General features: G+C 38.3%; 2 pseudogenes; one reads left to right on the forward strand and one right to left on the reverse strand.

Annotated features, from left to right (window-relative positions):
* The first annotated feature begins 1,216 nt into the window (after positions 1 to 1,216).
* Positions 1,217 to 12,196, forward strand: LOC129527205 (general transcription factor II-I-like; annotated as a pseudogene).
* A 3,041-nt stretch (positions 12,197 to 15,237) lies between these two features.
* LOC129526484 (NADH-ubiquinone oxidoreductase chain 1-like) lies at positions 15,238 to 16,366 on the reverse strand (annotated as a pseudogene).
* Between the last annotated feature and the right edge of the window lie 4,211 nt (positions 16,367 to 20,577).

The following is a 20,577-nucleotide window of genomic DNA, read 5'->3' on the forward strand; positions in this document are numbered from 1 at the left end:
CAAAAGTCGATGGCAGAAGAGTGAGTCACCAGTGGCTCTTGCTCACTATTTTCCTGCCATGGGGATCCCCCCTGGGATCCACACCAATTCTAGGTGGGTGGCTTTTCTGTCTCATTCCTCTCTGTTCTCTGTTGTTCACATTTCTTCCTTGATGAATTCCCCATTTTAAAACAACTTTACATACATTTGTGGAGTGTAAGTGCAATTTCGTTACATGCATAGATTGCATAGTGCTATCAAGGTTCATCTATAGCATTATCAGAATTTTTTTAAAAAAAACTTACAGAGATGAGGTCTTGCTATTTTGCCCTGGCTGATCTGGAATTCCTGGGCTCAAGTGATCTGCCTGCCTTGGCCTCCCAAAGTGCTGAGATTACAGGGGTAAGTCACTGAACCTGGCCAGAATTGTCTTTTCTTTATACAGCTGAATAATATTTCATGTATGTGTGTATATCACATTTTGCTTATCTATTTACCTGTTGATGGGCATTAGGGTTGGTTATACCTTTTGGCCATTGTGAATAATGTTGCTATGAACATGAGTGTACAAATACCTGTTTGAGTCCTTGCTCTTGGTTCTTTTGGGTATATACCCTGAAAGGGAGTTGTTGGATTATGTGATAATTCTGTGCTTAATATTTTAAGGGGCTGCCAAACCATTTTCCACAGGGGCTGCACCAGTTACATTACAAAAAGCAGTGCATAAAAGGTCCAGTTTTTCAATATCCTTGCTGACATTTAATATTTTCTGTTTATGTGTTGAATATTTAAAGTGTTTGAAATTCATTTGAGGGTCTTTGTTATTACCAAAATATTATAAAAAGTTTTTCAAATAGAGCAATATGCTGTAATATAAATCATCCTACTTGTTTCTTGATGCCCATGATCTATTTTCACAGTAAGAAGAGAAACTTCTCGCCACCCATCCTCAGTCCACTGCACCCACCCTTTGCTGTGTCAGGATGTGCAGGGGAGAGAGGGAGCTTGGCAGCTCTGTCCTGCATTGGTCTGTGGTAGTCCATCACTGGGTTGTAAAGCACCTCTCCTCCTCCTCCTCCTTGGGAGAAATTTCACTGATTCTGAGTGCCATCTGCATTTATTTTGGGTGTGATATTAACCCAATTTTATTGAAATAACACTAGATAGGAAGTTAGGGGATAGATTCTCTATCTGATGAGTTTTGGGCAAATCACATACTTAATTTTTCAGTCTTGTTTTTTCTCTTAGGCAAGAAAATAGTAAATTAGGCAGCCAGTGGGAGATCCTCAGAGCTCTGAATGTGGGTTTGGAACACCAGATTTCTACCGCTTATTTTGTTATTACTTGTCTTGCACAAAGATCATGGCCCAAGTAACAGTGTCCACCCTGGCTGTTGAAGATGAGGAGTCCTCAGAGAGAGGGATGGTGGTGACATTCCTCATGTCAGCTCTTGAGTCCATGGTGAGAATTTCTATTCTGACATTCCATAGTTGGGTAGGACTCGGCTGTAGATAAGGTTGATTTGTTTTTGTAGAAGATATAATTTTATGTTTCTTTAGTTTTAAGGAGTAGTTTTTTTCTTGCGTAGCAGTTATGCCTTTCAAATGACATTTTATTACCATGCTTCAGAATGTTTCATTTTTACTTTGAATCTCAAATAATTTTCTACCATTATTTTAGGCAATCTTTTGTTTTGCAAGTGTGAATTTTGAAATTATGTATAATATTTGTGGTTACTCAGAATGAGTTTGTATACTAGAGTATGGGGCTGGAGTTTTATTGTATCGATATGTAGAAGATTCCCAGAATTTCGGGTCATGAGGGCATCTTTACTATTGTGTATCTATATTTCTTCCGCTTACACATTCACCATTGCATTAACCACCTCTTTCTAAATTGTTTAGTGTTAGCTGTTTATGTTTTTTTTGTTTTTTTTTTTTTTCGGAATCTCACTCTGTCACCCAAGGTGGAGTGCAGTGGTGCGATCTTAGCTCACTGCAACCTCCGCCTCCCAGGCTCAAGTGATTGTCCTGACAGCCTTTCCAGTAGCTGGGACTGCAGATGTGCACCATCACACTCAGCTAATTTTTGTATTTTTGCTAAAGATGGGGTTTCACAATGTTGGTAAGGCTTGTCTTAAACTCCCGAGCTCAAGTGATCTGTCTGCCTTGGCCTCCCAAATTGCTGGGATTACAGGTGAGAGCCACCGCACCTGGCCAGCTCTTTACTTAAAAAAAATAAAAACCTATCATATGCATAATTACAGTGAAATATTGAGTACTGATTATGTAGTTTTGTATTTTTATATTACTATCATGGTAGTTACACAATTAATTTATATTTTTATGGGTATGTAGTTGGAAATAGTATTTATTATAAAAAGTATCAGGTGGCTGGGCACAGTGGCTCACGCCAGTAATCACAACACTTTGGGAGGCCAAGGCGGGTGGATCACGAGGTCAGGAGATTGAGACCATCCTGGCTAACACGGTGAAACCCCATCTCTACTAAAAATACAAAAAAAAATTAGCTGGGTGTGGTGGCGGATGCCTGTAGTCCCAGCTACTCGGGAGGCTGAGGCAGGAGAATGGCATGAACCTGGGAGGTGGAGCTTGCAGTGAGCCAAGATTTTGCCACTGCACTCCAGTCTGGGTGACAGAGTGAGACTCTGTCTCAAAAAAAGAAGAAAAAGTATCAGACTTAGGTATTTTCTTTTTTTTTTTTAACCTTTTTTTTTTTTTTTGAGAAAGGCTCTTACTCTGTTGTCCAGACTGGAATGCAGTGGTGTAATCATGGCTCACTGCAGTCTGGACATCCTGGGTTCAAGTGGTCTTCCTACCTCAGCCTCAGAGTAGCTGGGATTGTAGGCATGTGCTACCACATCTGGCTACTTTGTTTTGCTTTTTAGTGGAGATGAGGTCTTAATATATTGCCCAGGCTGGTCTGTAACTCTGGAGCTCAATCAATTCCACCTCTGCCTTTCAAAGTCCTGAGATTACAGGCATGAGCCACTGTTCCTGGCCTAGCTAATTTTTAAGCTTTTTTGTAGACACAGGGTTTCTTTATGTTGCCCAGGTTTGTCTTAAACTCCTGGGTTCAAGCAATTGTCCTGTCTTGGCTTCCCAAAGTGTTGGGATTACAGGTATGAGCCACCATGCACGGCCTTAGGTATTTTCTGACATATTAAATGTAAATGTTTTAAGCAGGAGTATGCATTTTCCTCCTCTTAATAAGAGGTTGAAAAGTATTTAGGTGGTGCTTAACCTCACAGAACTCTGTGTGACAAAGTTTGTGGATGCTCTTTTTTCATTTTTTTGGGACAGGATCTGACTCTTTTAGGATGGAGGGCAGTGGCATGATCATAGCTCGGTGCAGCCTTGACCTCTTGGGTTCAAGTGACTTTCCTGCCTCAGCCTCCCATAGTGCTCAGATTATAGGCTTGAGCAACTGTGCTTGGCCATGTGTTTTGTTTTCTTATTAGGGCATTAAAAAATGTTTTAAGAACTTTATAAAATTATCTCCTTAAAGAAATTTTAGAATGGTTGGTGGTTATATATTGTTATTTTATGAATGACTTGTTTCTGCCTTGTGATCATAAAACCAGGCAAAATTTGTGACTTTAATGTTAAATAAAAATTTAGAGATGAAATGCTGTTCTGTTGATAATAAATTTTTTTTTTAAATATTGATCTCTGCAAAGGATACCATAAGGCCACGTAAGACCCATTCACTTCCTTAGAGTTTCTTAACAGTTCCCTCATCTTTGGCATAGTCATTTCACTATTCTCAGCCTTTATGTCTTCCTCCCCAGCATTATTAGTAAGACCATTTCTCCTCCTATTCCTAGTTGTATATGACACAGTATAATTACAGTTGTAGAAACTGCTGAGTTTTTCACTGGCTTGTCAGAGTGCTGAGCAGGTCCAGGCTGACTTTATCTCTTCCTTGGCTGGTAGACTTGTTTTATCTAATCTATGGATAGTACATCAATCTTGCTTACTCTTTCATAAACATTGCCTTTGTTGACAGGCTTGTTTTAGAGTGTGGATACTGAAGCAAGAATGTACCCTCATTTACCACAAGGTAAGTAAATAATAGTTCCTTACAGGAGAGTAGCCACAGCACATGTCATGTAAGTGCAACGGAAGGAAATTACCGAGGCTCATCATTCTTCACATCAACTGCTGGGGCAGTTGTTGGCCCACCTCCAAGTCAGAAGTTCTCTACCATGGCTTTATTATAGCTCAAAAGATTTCTGATCACCTCACTAGCTGCTAAATTAGTTACTGAAGATAACATTTTAAAGCAATATTATGCAGAAATAATCTCCAGTTAAGAAATTAGAGGGCATTTATTGTACAAATCAAAAACAAATACTGGAAAGCTTACAGTTTTCAACAAATGATACTGAGAAAATAGGCTATTTGGTAAAAAGTAAAAATTGTGGTAAAAACAAGCTTCAACGTATAGTCTTCATCATGTGATGAGTTAAATTCTAGATGAGCAAAAATAGTTATACTGAGACAAATTTTAAAACCAAAACAAAATATATGTAATTATTATATAATTATTTAATTCCATAAGTGGCTTTTCTATGCCTAAAATAAGTGATGTACCTCTATGGGTCAGTCAGAGATACACTAACACATTTGATAAATAGACAAAAGAAATGGTAATTTGCAGAAAATTATGCTACGATACTCTTTAATTTTAACACCAATCAGTGGAGTATGTTTATGACACTAAGATACCCTTTTTCAAGGTTTCTGGAGAAGTCACATGGTAACATTTGCTAGGATATTATGAACCTTATTAGAAAGCAAATTTTAGTAGATTTTGAGTATTTGGAGTATTGACTCTTAATGGTTGTTTTTCTTGACTCTCATGTCTTTTTTGAGAAAGTCATTGAAGATGTACATAAATATTTTCTTCCCAGGTTATTACAGTAGTGTTATTTTTAGGAGGGAAAATTGGAATCACTGACCTTTGAAATGATGTTAGCACTAAATGAATTATGGTGTATCCATAAAATGGAATACTATGTACTCTATAAAGCTTTTAAATAATTTGACTCTCATAGAAATATACTTAGTGAAAGTCAGTAAGTAATCACCTAAATGTGATTCTGGCTATGTGTAGATGGGGTAATACTTCTGGAGGAGGGGATTATGTACTGAATACTGTAGTGTGGGTTTCAGTCCCTTCTTTCAATTCTGATGGCACTAATTTCCCCAGCTGCTGCGAGTGTTCAAGTCACCTTGTCCACCTTTTACCTGGGGAGGGCCACACTGGCTTCTGAGCTCTTGGTGCAGCTGCATCCCTGTTCAGCACTTTGCCTGTTCAGCCATGCCTGCCTCCCACCTCCTGGGTGCTGTTATTGACAGTGCTCCCCAGCAAGCCTGTGTGAAATCTCAGTCTCTTTCTTGGAGAATCTGACCTGTAATAGATTACAAGGGATTTCTGCATTTTTTTCTTATAAATCTTGTGGTGTCTTTTGCTTAAAATCAGGCAAAAATCTATTTAGAAAGAGCAGTAACTTTAAAAAATGGTGTTAGATTTTTTTATTTTTAAACAGAGTCTTGCACTGTTGCTCAGTCTGGAGTGCATTGGCACGATCTCGACTCACTGCAACCTCTGCCTCCCAGGTTCAAGTGATTCTCCTGCCTCAGCCTCCCAAGTAGCTAGGATTACAGGCATGAGCCACCACACCCGGCCTTTTATTTATTTATTTGTTATCATTATTATTATTATTATGTGCATTTTCAGTACAGACGGGGTTTCACTGTGTTGGCCAGCCTTTTCTCAAACTCCTGACCTCGTCATCCACCCTCCTTGGCCTCCCAAAGTGCTGGAACTACAGGCATGAGGTGCTGTGCCCAGGCTTGTGTTAGATTTTTTAATTCATCTAGCAGAAATGGTGCTTTTAAATGTCTGCCTTTAACATAATATTTGCTGTTATTATTATAGTTTAAAGAACTGGCCAAGTTTAAGGCCAAAGTGGCCTGCATCACAGAGTATAAAGCAGATCTCTTTGCCTTCAGAACTGAAGGACAGAGGACACAATTTTTTCAATACCAGAAAGGATTTTCAAGCGGATTGTGTGAAATATTGTAAGCATTGTATTGTTATCATTTTTATTTCATTGTTTTTAAACCTAAATATTTATAGATAACACTAGTCATATTTTCTTCTAAAGCAGAATGAGGTTTACACTATAAAAAAAAAATTTTTTTTTGAGATGGAGTCTCATTCTGTTGTCCAGGCAGAGTGCAGTGGTGAGGTCTCAGCTCACTGCAACCTCTGCTTCCTGAGTTCAAGCAAATCCCCTGCCTCAGCCTCCTGAGTAGCTGGGATTACAGGCACGTGGCACCACACCCAGCTAATTTTTTTTTTCTATTTTTAGTGTAGATGGGGTTTCACCATGTAGGTCAAGCTGGTACTGAACTCCTGACTTCAAATGATCCACTCACCTCGGCCTCTCAAAGTGCTCAGATTACAGGTGTGGGCCACTGTGCACGGTCTAAACTATGAATGATTTTCTGAAATGTTTATGAAGAGATTTCAAAATGCTTAAAAGGAATCACCGAAGTGGTGATATGTCAGGGTAGATACTGAAGAGTTAAGAACAATGGCAAGTGTTGATTGTACGGGGCTTTTTGCTTGGCTTCACTCTGGATTAATGAGATGCATTAGAGAGAAGGTAATGAAGGTAGATAAATTTTGAATAGATTAAAAGTTCTTACTCAGATAACGGAGTTCTAGATAAAGGTGGTGAACTGAAAACAAGAAATTCACTGTGCAAAGGAGTTTGTTTAAGTATGATGCAGAATTAAACAGTTCTCAACTCGCTGAGTGGAATCACCTTATCTGAATCTTCAGTGGGTTTTGTAATCCTTGTTTAGAGCAGTGAGCTTATTTGACATTGGAACACAGTATTAAAATTTACTATAGGGTGTTAATACTTATGGCCTTTCACAGTATGACAGTTTTCATATCTGTGTGTAACCTAACACTATTGATAGGTTTCATGTTAACTGAGTGAAACACTGAAAGGGAACTAAAAAAGGCAGGGCAATAGGCACAGAATACATACAGGCATAACTCATTTTTTTGAGCCCTGCAGATACTGCAGTTTTTACAAATTGAAGATTTGTGGGAATCTTTTGTCAAGCAAGTCTTTTGTGCCATTTTTCCAACAGCATGTGCTCTCTTTGGTTCTCTGTGTCACATTTGGTTATTCTTAGAATGTTTCAAACTTTTTCATGATTATTATATGTGCTGTGGTGACCTGCGATCAGTGAGCTTTGATGTTACTGTTGTAATTGTTTTGGACTCCATGAACGCACCTGTATAAGATGGCAAACCTCACTGGAAAATGTTGTGTGCTCTGACTGATCCGCCAATCAGGTGGTTTCCCATCGCTTCCTCTCCTGACGCCTCCCTAGTCCCTGAGACACAATATTGAAATGAGGCCAGTTAACAGCCCTCCAGTGGCCTCTAAGTGTTCATGTAAAAGAAAGAGTTGCAGTCTGCTCACTTTAAATCAAGTTAAAAATGATGAAGCTTAGTGAGGAAGACATGTTGGCAGCTGAAAGCTAAGCCAAACAGTTTGCCAGGTGGTGAATGCACAGGAAAAGTTATCAAAGGAAATGAGAAGTGCTGCTCCAGTGAACCCACAAATGATAAGAAAGCAAAACAGCCTTATTGCTGATATGGAGAAACTTTGAGTGGTCTGGATAGAAGGTCAGACTAGCCACAACATTCCTGTAAGTCAAAGCTTAATCCAGAACAAAGCCCTAACTCTCTTCAATTCTGTCGTGGCTGAGAGGAGGTGAGTAAGCTGCAAAAGAAAAGCTGAAAGCTAGCAGAGGTTGGCTCATGAGGTTTAAAGAAAGACACAGTCTGTATAATACAAAAGTGCAAAGTGAAGCAGCAAGTGCTTGATGTAGGAACTGCAAGTTCTTCAGAAGATCTCGCTGAGATAATTCATGAAGACGGCTACACTCAAAAAACAGATTTTTAATGTAGACAAAACAGCTTTATATTGGAAGATGCCATCTAGGACTTTGCTAGCTAGAGAGAATTCCGTTACTGGCTTCAAAGCTTCAAAGGAAGCCAGTGCTCATTTACCATTCCAAAAATTCTAGGGCCCTTAAGAGCTATGCTAAATCTGCTCTGCATGTGCTCTATCAGTGGAACAGTAAAGCCTGGATGACAGCATATCTCTTTATAGCATTATTCACTGATTATTTTAAGCCTACTTTTGAGACTGACTGCCCAGAAAAAAAAGTTCCTTTCAAAATATTACTGCTCATTAACACTGCACCCAGTCCCTCTGAGAGCCCTGATGGAGGTTGTACAAAGACATGAATGTCATTTTCATGCCTGCTAATGCAACATCCATTCTGCAGCCCATGGATTTAGGAGTAATTTCAAGTCTTATGATTATTATTACTTTCTTTTTTGAGAAGGTCATCTCACTGTTGTTCAGGCTTCAGTGTAATGGCACAATCACAGCTCACTGCAGCCTCAGTCTTCTCAGGCTCAGGTGATCCTCCCACTTCAGTCTGCTGAATAGCTGGGACCACAGGTGGTGCACCAGCATGCCTGGCTAATTTTTGTGGGGTTTTTTTGTAGAGATGTTTTGTTTCCATGTGGTCTAGGCTGGTTTCAAACTTGTGGGTTCAAGCAATCTGCCCACCTTGGCCTTCTTTAGAGCTTGGGATTACAGGTGTGAGCCACTGTACTCAGCCTTCAAGTTTTATTCTTTAAGAAATATATTTTGTAGGCCAGGCGTGGTATCTCATGCCTGTAATCCCAGTGATTTGGGAGGCCAAGGCAGGCAGATCACAAGGTCAGGAGATCGAGACCAGCCTGATCAACATGGTGAAACCCCATCTCTACTAAAAACACAAAAATTAGCTGGGCATGGTGGTGTGTGCCTGTAATCCCAGCTACTCAGGTGTCTGAGGCAGGAGAATCACTTGAACCAGGAAGTCAGAGGTTCCAGTGAGCCGAGATCACACCACTGCACTCCAGCCTGGCAACAGAGCAAGACTCCATCTCAAAAAAAGAAAGAATTACATTTTGTAAGGCCATAGCTGCCAGAGATAGTGATTCCTCTGATGGATCTGGGCAAAGTAAATTAAAAACCTTCTGGGAAAGATTTACTGTTCTAGGTGCCATTAAGAACATTTGTGATTCATGGGAAGAGAACAAAATTAACATTAACAAGACTGGTGGAAGAAGTTGATTCCATCTCTCATAGGTGACTTTAAGGGGTTCGGGATTTTAGAGGACGAAGGAACTGCAGATGTGGTGGAAATAGCATGTGAACTAGAATTAGAAGTGGAGCCTGCTGGCTGGGCACACAGTGGCTCATGCCTATAATCCCAGCACTTTGGGAAGCCAAGGCAGGCAGATCACAAGGTCAGGAGATCGAGAGCAGCCTGATCAACATGGTGAAACCCCATCTCTACTAAAAATACAAAATTAGCCGGGCATGGTGGTGCACGCCTGTAATCCCAGCTACTTGTGAGGCTGGGTCAGGAGAATTACTTGAACCCAGGGGGCAGAGGTTGCAGTGAGTGGAGATCCTGTCATTGCACCCCAGCCTGGGCAACAAGAGTGAAACTCTGTCTCAAAAAAAAAAAAAAAAAAAGAAGTGGAGCCTGCAGATGGGACTGAACTGCTGCAATTTCATGATCAAACATGAAGAGATAAGCAGTTGCTTCTTACAATGAGCAAAGAAAGTCGTCTCTGAAATGGAATCTACTCCTGGTGTAGATGTCGTGAATATTGTTGAAATGACAAAAAATTTAGAATATTCCATAAATTTACTTCATAAAGCAATGGCAGGCTTTTGGAGGATTGATTCCGATTTGGAAAGAAGTTCCACTGTGTGTAAAATGCTATCCAATAGCATCAAACCTCCCAGAGATCTTTTGTGAAAGAAAGATTCAACATAACTTTTAAATGCATTGGGAAACAAAGACATTTGTGTAACTTCACTTTATACTTCCATGATTGTGGTGGTCTGGAATTGAACCTACAGTATCTCCCACAGATGTCTGTATGCCATTAAGCTTTAAACTTAAATTTGCGTTGTTAGATTAGATTCAATTCATGATAAATTGAGATTACTAGTGAATTAAAAATTTTGGTAATTCACTAATTCCTATTCCCAGTAGTAGCTTTAGTTTCTTAAAAAAACTATCCTTGCCACTGTATCCCTCCCCTCACCACCGTATCCCTCCCCTCACCACCTGTGTTATAATCTTCCAAGCTTTATGGTAGTAACCTATTTTTTAAATTTTGCCAATATTATAATTTTGAGAAATGTTAAGTCCTTGATTGTGTGTTTCTTTATACTAATAATGCTGTTTTGATTGTGTGTGTATCACCTGCCCTCTGACCCAGAAACACCACAATCTCGCGGGCAGCTGTGTTTATTCTCCCCTCCCTGTGCTCCATGGTTTACATGGTTCTCCACTGATTCGAACTAAGCCTTAGGGGAGTTGTCCTCGTTGGGAGTTGTACTCCCCACCTATTGGTATTTATAGTTTGTTTACATTGCTACTAATTTGATACCGTGGAGAATGGTTTTTGTACCTAATTCTCAAGTACCTTTTATTTGTTTGCAATAGTGTTCTTCTGAAACATAATAGTTTCATGAGGAAGTTGTAGAAATTCTTCAGGAGAATTCTGAGCCCTTTTCTGGGATTTAGTGAAGTGCTATTAAATAGAACTAAATATAATGCGAGTCATTCACATGATTTAAAACTTTCTAGTTATAACATTAAAAAATACAGGGAAACAAGTGAAAATCATTTAGTGGTAATACTTTAAAATATTTCAATGTGTGATCAATATAGAAATTATTAATGGGATATTTGGAATACTTTTTGTGCTGAGTTTTCAAAAGTCAATGTGTATTGTTCATCTACAGCACATCTGAATTTGGACTGGCCACATTTCAAGTGTCACATGTGTCTAGTGGTTATTGTGCTGGACTTTGTAAGCCTAGAATTTGTTTCCTGATGATAATCTTCCCATATTTAAATTTATAGCCAATAAATTACTCTTATTTTAGGTTTGTATTTTAAAAGCTCCCTTTAAGATCTTCCCCCTGCCTTTTTTTTTAAACACAGGGTCTCTTTTTGTGACCCAGACTGGAGTGTAGTGGTAAAATTATAGCTCATAGTAATCTTAAATTCCTGGACTCAAGCAATCTTCTTGCTTCAGCCTCCAGAGTAGCTAGGACTACAGATACGCACCACCACACTTAATTTTATTCATCTTTTTTTATAGGGATAGGTTGTTTCTGTGTTGCTCAAGCTGGTCTTGAAATCCTGGGCTCAAGCAATTCTGCCTCAGCCTCCCAAGGTGGAGGGATTATAAGTGTGAGCCACTTCACTTGACCTATTTTTTGTTTGTATAACAGATCACAGATATTGGAATACAGGAAAAACTATTTTCACTAAAAGCCAAATAAATATTAAGAAAATAGATATGCACCTTAATATTTTTTACAGGTGTTGAAGAAGAAGAAAAGGTTGCAGAGATGTGTAAAATAAAGTCTACAACCCAGGTGAATCAGATGAGTGTAGATGTTGTAGAAATGGCAACACTCGGAAAAAAACAGTTGAGGACTATTTCTGCTTTTGCTGTCTTAAAAGCAACACACTTAAATTTTATAAAAGATACCTGATATAATAGAGTTTTTAAAGGGTAGACAATGTTATGTCATTGACTTAACAGTCATACAACAACATTTTCACAAGCTGAATGGATGAGGAATAACCTTACTTTCCACTTCCTTTTAGGAGGAACCCAAGAAATACGCCAGGGTAGGACCATCTTAAAGACAATAATGCAAGAAATCAGACATTTCTCTCTCCTTTTGTGTAGTTTTTAAAGTCAGATATTTAATATACTTTACATTTTGGCCCTTTGGATCGGTGTCAGGTTTAGAACTTCTTACATGTGAATCGGGTGCTGTAGTGTTAAGTAATTTTAAAACCACATATTACAAAAGATCACGTATGCCTTTATTAAGCCACAATAAGGTGGTGATGATTTTGTTCTTTAGTCTTACAATTTAATGACATTTATCTGCTTTTTGCCTCTCCCAGGGAAAGCTTTACAAAAACCCACAGAGGTACCTGTACCATATGAGAAGATGCTACAAGTTTCGATTCCTTCCTTTTTTGTTTAGACTTTATGTATACGGGCTCTTCAAATGTATGATAGGGTGGGGGGCATCCATATAGTCATTCCAGATTTGTGGAGGGTTCTTCGATTATTAGGACTTTTCGTGTTGAAGCGAAGGCTTCTCAGATTATAAAAATTATTAGTATTACTGCTGTTAGGGAAATGAATGAGCCCACGGATGATAGGATATTTCATGTGGTATATGCATCGGGGTAGTCCGAGTAACGTCGGGGTATTCCAGATAGGCCAAGAAAGTGTTGTGGGAAGAAGGTCAGATTAACGCCAATGAATATGATGGCAAAGTGGATTTTGGCATAGGTTTGATCTAGAGTGTAGCCTGAGAATAGGGGAAATCAGTGAATAAAGCCCCCTATGATGGCAAATACAGCTCCTATAGATAGGACATAATGGAAGTGAGCTACGACGTAATATGTGTTGTGCAGCACGATATCTAATGACGAGTTTGCTAGTACGATGCCGGTTAGGCCGCCTACAGTGAAGAGAAAAATGAACCCTAGGGCTCAGAGTACTGCGGCAGATCATTTGGTATTACTTCCATGGAGTGTAGCGAGTCAGCTGAATACTTTGACGCCGGTGGGGATAGCGATGATTATGGTAGCGGAGGTGAAGTAGGCTCGTGTATCTACGTCTATCCCTACTGTAAATATATGGTGGGCCCACACAATAAATCCCAGGAAACCAATTGATATCATAGCTCAGACCATACCTATATATCCGAATGGCTCTTTTTTTCCGGAGTAGTAAGTTACAATGTGGGAGATTATTCCGAAGCCTGGCAGGATAAGAATGTAAACTTCGGGGTGGCCAAAAAATCAGAATAAATGTTGGTATAGGATAGGGTCTCCCCCTCCGGCTGGGTCGAAGAAGGTGGTGTTGAGGTTACGGTCTGTTAGTAGTATGGTAATACCAGCAGCCAGGACTGGGAGAGATAGAAGAAGCAAGACTGCTGTGATTAGGACGGATCAGACGAAAAGGGGTGTTTGGTATTGGGTTATGGCAGGGGGTTTTATATTGATGATTGTTGTAATGAAGTTGATGGCTCCTAGGATAGAGGAGATGCCTGCTAGGTGTAGGGAAAAAATGGTTAAATCTACAGAAGCTCCGGGGTGGGAATAATTTCCTGCTAAGGGAGGGTAGACTGTTCAACCAGTTCCTGCGCCGGCTTCTACCATAGCGGATGCGAGCAGAAGTAGGAAAGAAGGGGGAAGGAGTCAGAAGCTTATGTTGTTTATGCGGGGGAATGCCATGTCGGCGGCACCAATTATCAAGGGAACTAGTCAGTTGCCAAAGCCTCCGATTATGATAGGCATTACTATGAAAAAAATTATTACGAACGCATGGGCTGTGACGATAACATTGTAGATGTGATCGTTACCTAGAAGGTTGCCTGGTTGGCCAAGTTCCACCCGAATAAGGAGACTTAGGGCTGTGCCTAGGATTCCAGCTCATGCGCCGAATAGTAGATATAATGTTCCAATATCTTTGTGGTTTGTAGAGAACAATCAGCGGTCGGCGAACATCAGTGGGGGGAAGAAAGGAGGTAAAATGGCTGAGTAAGGCATTGGACTGTAAATCTAAAGACAGAGGCTAGGCCTCTTTTTACCAGCTCCGAGGTGAATTTCATATTGAATTGCAAATTCGAAGAAGCAGCTTCAAACCTGCCGGGGCTTCTCCCGCCTTTTTTTCCTGCGGCGGGAGAAGTAGATTGAAGCCAGTTGATTAGGGTGTTTAGCTGTTAACTAAATGTTTGTGGGTTTGAGTCCCATTGATCTAGTAAGGGCTTAGCTTAATTAAAGTGGCTGATTTGCGTTCAGTTGATGCAGAGTAGGGTTTTGCAGTCCTTAGTTGTTGCAGAAATTAAGTATTGTAACTTAGGGCTTTGAAGGCTCTTGGTCTGTGTTTAACCTAAATTTCTATAAAATTATTAGTATGAAGAGGGAGATGGGTAGAAGTAGGGTGGTGAGTGTGATAAGTGTGGGGAGGAAGGGAGTGGGTTTAGTATATTCGAGTTGTCATTTTATCTTTACGTTGTTGGATATGGGTAGCAGTGTGACAGAGGTGGAGTAAATTAGGCGTAGGTAGAAATAGAGGTTGAGGAGAGTGATGATGGCCATGATGGTGGGGGTAATGAGGTCATTATTTTTTGTGAATTCTTCGATGATAAGTCATTTGGGTAGGAAGCCGGTTAGTGGAGGTAAACCTCCTAGGGAGAGGAGGGTGGAGGGAATTAGAGGTGTTAATCATGTCAGCTTGTTTCAAGTACGAGATAGTAGTAAGGTTGTGGTGCTGGAGTTTAAGTTAAGTAATAGGAATGTGGTAGTAGTTAAGATAATGTAGATAGTCAGATTAAGAATAGTTATATTAGGGTTATATGGTAGAACTGCTATTATTCATCCTACATGGGTAATTGAGGAGTATGCGAGGATCTTGCGTAGCTGAGTTTGGTTTAGCCCACCTCAGCTGCCTGCTAGGATGGACAGGATCGAAAGAGTGAGGAGAAGGTTTACATTTACCGACGGGGAAATTTGGTATATGATTGATATAGGGGCTAGTTTTTGTCATGTGAGGAGGAGCAGGCCGGATATTAGGGGGGTGCCTTGGGTGACTTCTGGAACTCAGAAGTGAAAGGGGGCTATTCCTAGTTTTATAGCTATGGCCACTACGATCATTAACGATGAGTATTGATTAGTGGCATTGGTTGTGGTCCATTGTCCGGAGAGTATGTTGTTGGAGAGAATGGCTATTAGGAGGATTATGGATGCAGTTGCTTGCGTGAGGAAATATTTGATGGCGGCTTCTGCGGAGCGGGGATTTATTTTTTTGGTTAGGACTGGGATAAAAGCTAGCATGTTTATTTCTAGGCCCACTCAGGCAAAGAATCAGTGGGAGCTTAGCGCTGTAATAAGAGTGCCTGCGAAGATGGTAGAGTAGATGATGGGTTGGGCCAGGGGGTTAATTAGTACGGGAAGGATGTGACCAACATTTTCGGGGTATGGGCCCGATAGCTTATTTAGCTGACCTTACTTTAGGATGGGGTGTGACAGGTGGCACGGAGAATTTTGGATTCTCAGGGATGGGTTCAATTCTCATAGTCCTAGAAATAAGGGGGTTTAAACCTCTATTATTTACTCTATCAAAGTAACTCTTTTATCAGACATATTTCTTAGGTTTGAGGGGGAATGCTGGAGATTGTGGTAGGCATGGAGACGTGTCATATGAGTAGTGCCAGGGTGAGTGGTAAGAAGTTTTTTCGTAGGAGGTGCATGAGTTGGTTGTAGCGAAATCGAGGGTATGCAGTTCGAATTCATAGAAATAGAGAGGTTAGAAGCAGGGTTTTGGTGATGAAGCATACTGTGTAGAGTTCAGGGGAGTGAGCATTGTATGTTGTTCCTAGGAAAATTATAGTGGTGAGGGTATTTATTATGATGATATTTATGTACTCGGCTATGAAGAATAGGGCGAAGGGGCCTGCAGCATATTCGATGTTAAAGCCTGAGACTAGTTCAGATTCTCCTTCAGCAAGGTCGAAGGGGGTTCGGTTGGTTTCTGCTAATGTGGAGATAAATCATATTATGGCTAAGGGTCATGTTGGCAGGAGCAATCAGAGGTGTTCTTGTGTTATGGTAAGGGTGGAGAGGTTAAAGGAGCCGTTCATTAGTAGGGTTGATAATAGGATGATGGCCAGGGTAACTTCATATGAGATTGTCTGGGCTACTGCTCGTAATGCGCCGATCAGAGCGTAGTTTGAGTTTGATGCCCACCCTGATCAGAGGATGGAGTAAACGGCTAGGCTAGAGGTGGCTAGGATGAATAGGAGGCCTAGGTTAAGGTTGACCAGGGGGTTAGGTATGGGGAGGGGGGTTCATAATAGTAGGGCAATGGTGAGAGCTAAGGTTGGGGCGGCGATGTAGAGGGTGATGGCTGACGTTGAGGGTTTTAGGGGCTCTTTGGTGAAGAGTTTTATGGCGTCAGCGAAGGGTTGCAGTAGTCCGTAGGGGCCTACAACGTTGGGGCCTTTACGTAGTTGTATATAGCCTAAAATTTTTCGTTCGGTTAGCATTAGGAATGCTATGGCAATTAGGATAGGTACAATGAGGAGTAGGAGGTTAGTCATGGGTATGTTGTTAAGAAGAGGAATTGAACCTCTGACTATAAAGTTTTAAGTTTTATGCGATTACCGGGCTCTGCCATCTTAACAAACCCTATTCTTGAGTAGATGTGGGTGCGATATTAAATTGAGATGATATCATTTACGGGGGAAGGTGCTTTGTGAAGTAGGCCTCGTTTCTCTTGTCCTTTCGTACAGGGAGAAACACGGAATAGATATGAGAGATTCTCATACTCTGATCACCCCCTTCAGATGTGCTTTTATTCAAGGGTTCCATATTTTATAAAAATGAACATATAAAAATATTTGCAAATAGCCTCTATCCTATTAGCATAGTCAAAAATATTTGAATTTTCATCAACTCCTCTATTTATCTTACACCATGTATTGAATCTAACAGGAAATTCAATTAGCACTATATGTAGCCACAATAACTGGTTCTTGCCACCACCACCATTTCTCTACTATATATTTTTCACAGTGACCTTTAGATTTTCTTGCTTCTGATTTGACAGCTCTAAGCTCTAATCCAGGAGCCATTGTCAGTTTTTCAAAAGGAGGTGAGAATGTATGACTCTTCTATTCTCTGGTTTCTCATCTCACTCAGAAAACACATGCACCATTCTTTGTGCATCAAATAGCACAATCTTTAAAAGTAAAGGTTTATATTTTGCTTTATATATATTTTATCATCAATTTCCTTGAAATATATATTTCTAGTCAGTACAAACTACAGATTACTAGAGACTCTTCAGCAGAATAAGAAATAAGCTAAATATTATGATAAATAAATAACATTCCAAAATAAGGAAAGGCTTCTGATGAATCTTGCCATTTTCAGGAAATCCACCTGGAATCCCATTCTCACAGTATTGGAACTCCCTAATTCTCCCTTTAGCTGCTCATTGTTCACCTAGTCTTTTCACTCTCTCCATCAAAAAAAAAATTTCCTCAGGAAAGGCTCTGATAGAGGAATCATAGTTAGATGAACTAAAACTTCAAATTCTACATATATATATATATACACATATATATACGTATATATGTATATACGTATATACATATATATACGTATATATGTATATACGTGTATACATATATACACATATACATATATACACATATATACATATATACACATATATATACATATATACATATATATATATATATATATAACTTTAGCAGTAAAAACAAGTAGACTTTAATACTGTTACTTTATAATTCATTTAGGAAAAGAAGGAACACCTTTGCAACTACTCCCACTAAGTTACCAAGATTTTTTTCAATACTAATCTTCACAATTCATATTCAAATACTAAGAATCCCTAATGCCTTTAAAAAATACATGTGTATTTCTAATAATTTGATATAGGCTCTCAAAAAGTCATTACATTTTGAGGGTAAAATTGAAACAACCTAAACATTAATGCCAAGTAATGAATATAATAGTTCACACATATTAAACAGTTAATCCATATGTGTAATACATTGTTATATATATACTTATACACAAAAACAAACATGTATGTGTGTGTATAAAATCTCAAATCTCCATAAGAATTATCAGAACTAGTAATTAGACACAGTTGTTCTACTTCTGTAACCCATGATCTTAAACCATTATAGAATAAACCTTAAGAGCAATCATTATTTTCAAAGACAATTTTGAAACTTGCCTTGTGCAAGTTAGTAAATAACTGTGCTCCTTGGTTTCCTCATCTGTTACATGGGTAAAACCTACACTGTTACATGAAGATTAGAGCAGTTAATAGAATATTTTAGTATTTATAGATCTAGAATATAAAAAGGAATTAATAAGTTTTAAGGAGAAAAAAATAAGGGAAAAATAGTCTCATTTTCAACCCTACTAAACATAAAATGTTTTTTACATTTAATTTATACATGCAGGGTAGGTCAGTATACTAAAAATAAAGCACATTTAATTTGAAATTTTAGAAGGGTAGATTGTTCCTATTTAGAAAATTGCAGTACATTTTAATTTGTGAGCAGGAGGTCATGGTGTTATTTAGAAACAGTGACAAGAAACTTTTTTTGGCTATTGTAAATGGAAATGGAAAAAAAGAAAGAAAAGCCAAGAGTAGTCATTTGACTCCAACAAGCAGTTTTTAAAAACTATTTCATGTGATTATCAGCTTCAATTTGAAAGGTTATATATCTGATAAACAAAACACAAAGGAAAAGCTTGATAATTAACAAAAAACTCTATAGTATTTCCTTTTTTTCATCTTTTTCCAGGTCAGATTCTTGCAAGCAATGGGAAATTAGTGTTTATTTAAGATTTAATGACAATGTTAATGCCACTGTCAATCTGGATTCTTTATCTAGAAAGGCAAATCTGATTTACATTAACCTGAACACCTTAATATCTAATTAAAATCTCAGCCTTATGGCTAAGTTCTTAGACATTTATTCTGTTTAACTCAGCAACAAAATATTATTAGTCACTTTCTTTTGAGAAAGGTGAGTCTAGTTTATCGGTACTATTAGGGCATTTTATAATCTGCAACCTAATTAGCCTTAACAAAATATTTTGTACTCAGCATGACTCAAATATTTTACCCAATAACTTACTGAAAAATAATTCTGCCATTGCATTTCCACTCTAATATACTGCAGTGATTTTGTTTGCACATATTTGTCCATGTCATATGTTTGCTTGAAAGAATGTAAAACAAAGAATGCATATAGATTATTAAAGAAATCCTCCCAAATTTGTTCACATATATTAGATCCTAAAACTAAATAGGTTAGTTTTTTTCTGAATTGAAATAGATTAACAGAACATATTAACTGAAATAACTGTTATATTATTTATAATTCTTATCAGACACATGCAATTGAGCCTATGACCGAGCATGAAGACTCTATAAAGGACATCGCTCAAGTATACAGTATGATTTTCTTTAATTTTGATCTGAAAGACTGTTAATAGAAAGACTGAAATTCTGTCAAACAAATTGATTACATTTCTACTGGATTTGGGAAATATGTAGCATCTGTGATAAAGTACTTAATCATCACTTATTGTCTTTAGTGTACAATTTATTATATCCATATTTTTATACCCCTCAAAGTATTTGCAAAATTAATAGAACTTTCTTAAGAATACAGTGACTGTCCTCAAAATCCACTAATAAATTGGTAGCCTCAAATTTATATTTCATCTACTCTTCCAAAATAATTATTGTATTGTTGGTTTTAAATCTAACATCTCACTATTTCTTTTCTATTTTATCATATGCTTTTCTGGTGCATATTTTTTTCTGCTTTATGTTGATTTTTATGATCCTGTTTTTTTCTTTATTAAGTTTTAGGTGTAACTTTTTATTTTGGTAGTTACTTCATAGTTCATAATATGCAGCTTTAACTTATCACAGTCTACCTTCAAATGATATTACATCACTCAGACTGATTTGTGAGTACAGAGAGACTGGGCAGGGACGTAGATGATGAATCAGAAGCACCTGACTCATTTAAAAGGCTCACTAATCTTAGTAAAATAAACCCATACAGAAAATTCTTTTATTTTAAGGTGAGTAAACATGCACACACATGGCCCTGCAAGGTCATTCTGTCAATCAGCCTTAATCCAACCCATGAGATATCAGTTTGCCAGTTTACGATCATTGCCATAGAAGAGTTTTTTTATTTTAGATTCTAAGTTTAAACTGAAGATTCAATGGATGTGGAACTAGTTTTATTTTTGAGCGAGAAAATAACTCAATTAAATGTACTGTGTCTCAAAATATGCAGTATACACATCACCATGAAAACGAGACAACAGTAAATAAATTATGACATCTAGAAAATTAGGTAAGACAGTGTTCAATAATGAGGCAAAATAGGATGTGAATGTCACCTATGCTATCAAATAGAGAGAAATGTGGGGTTTCATCCACTAAATGTGAGGTTGAATATATAGAACGTTATTTCAAATATGTCTTGATTTGTATCTAAATTTATATCCTATAAAATCATGCAGAATATGAGGAGTCGTTATCTAATTTTCAGTAGGAAAAATGTGAATCAGTACTAATACTAAAAACTAATAATTTACTCAATGCCAGGCAATGTTTCTAGTGTTTTATGTTTTTAGAAAACAATTATGAGATAATTGTGAAGAAAACAATTCTTCACTTTTCAAGAAAGAAAACCAAAGTAATGAGAAACTAAGTAAGTGGCCCACTCAAGGTCGTATAGTTAAGAAATGACTAAGTTGTAGACCTTGTAGA

The sequence above is a fragment of the Gorilla gorilla genome, chromosome 14, assembly GCF_029281585.2.
Source record: "Gorilla gorilla gorilla isolate KB3781 chromosome 14, NHGRI_mGorGor1-v2.1_pri, whole genome shotgun sequence".
Taxonomy (NCBI): Eukaryota; Metazoa; Chordata; class Mammalia; order Primates; family Hominidae; genus Gorilla; species Gorilla gorilla.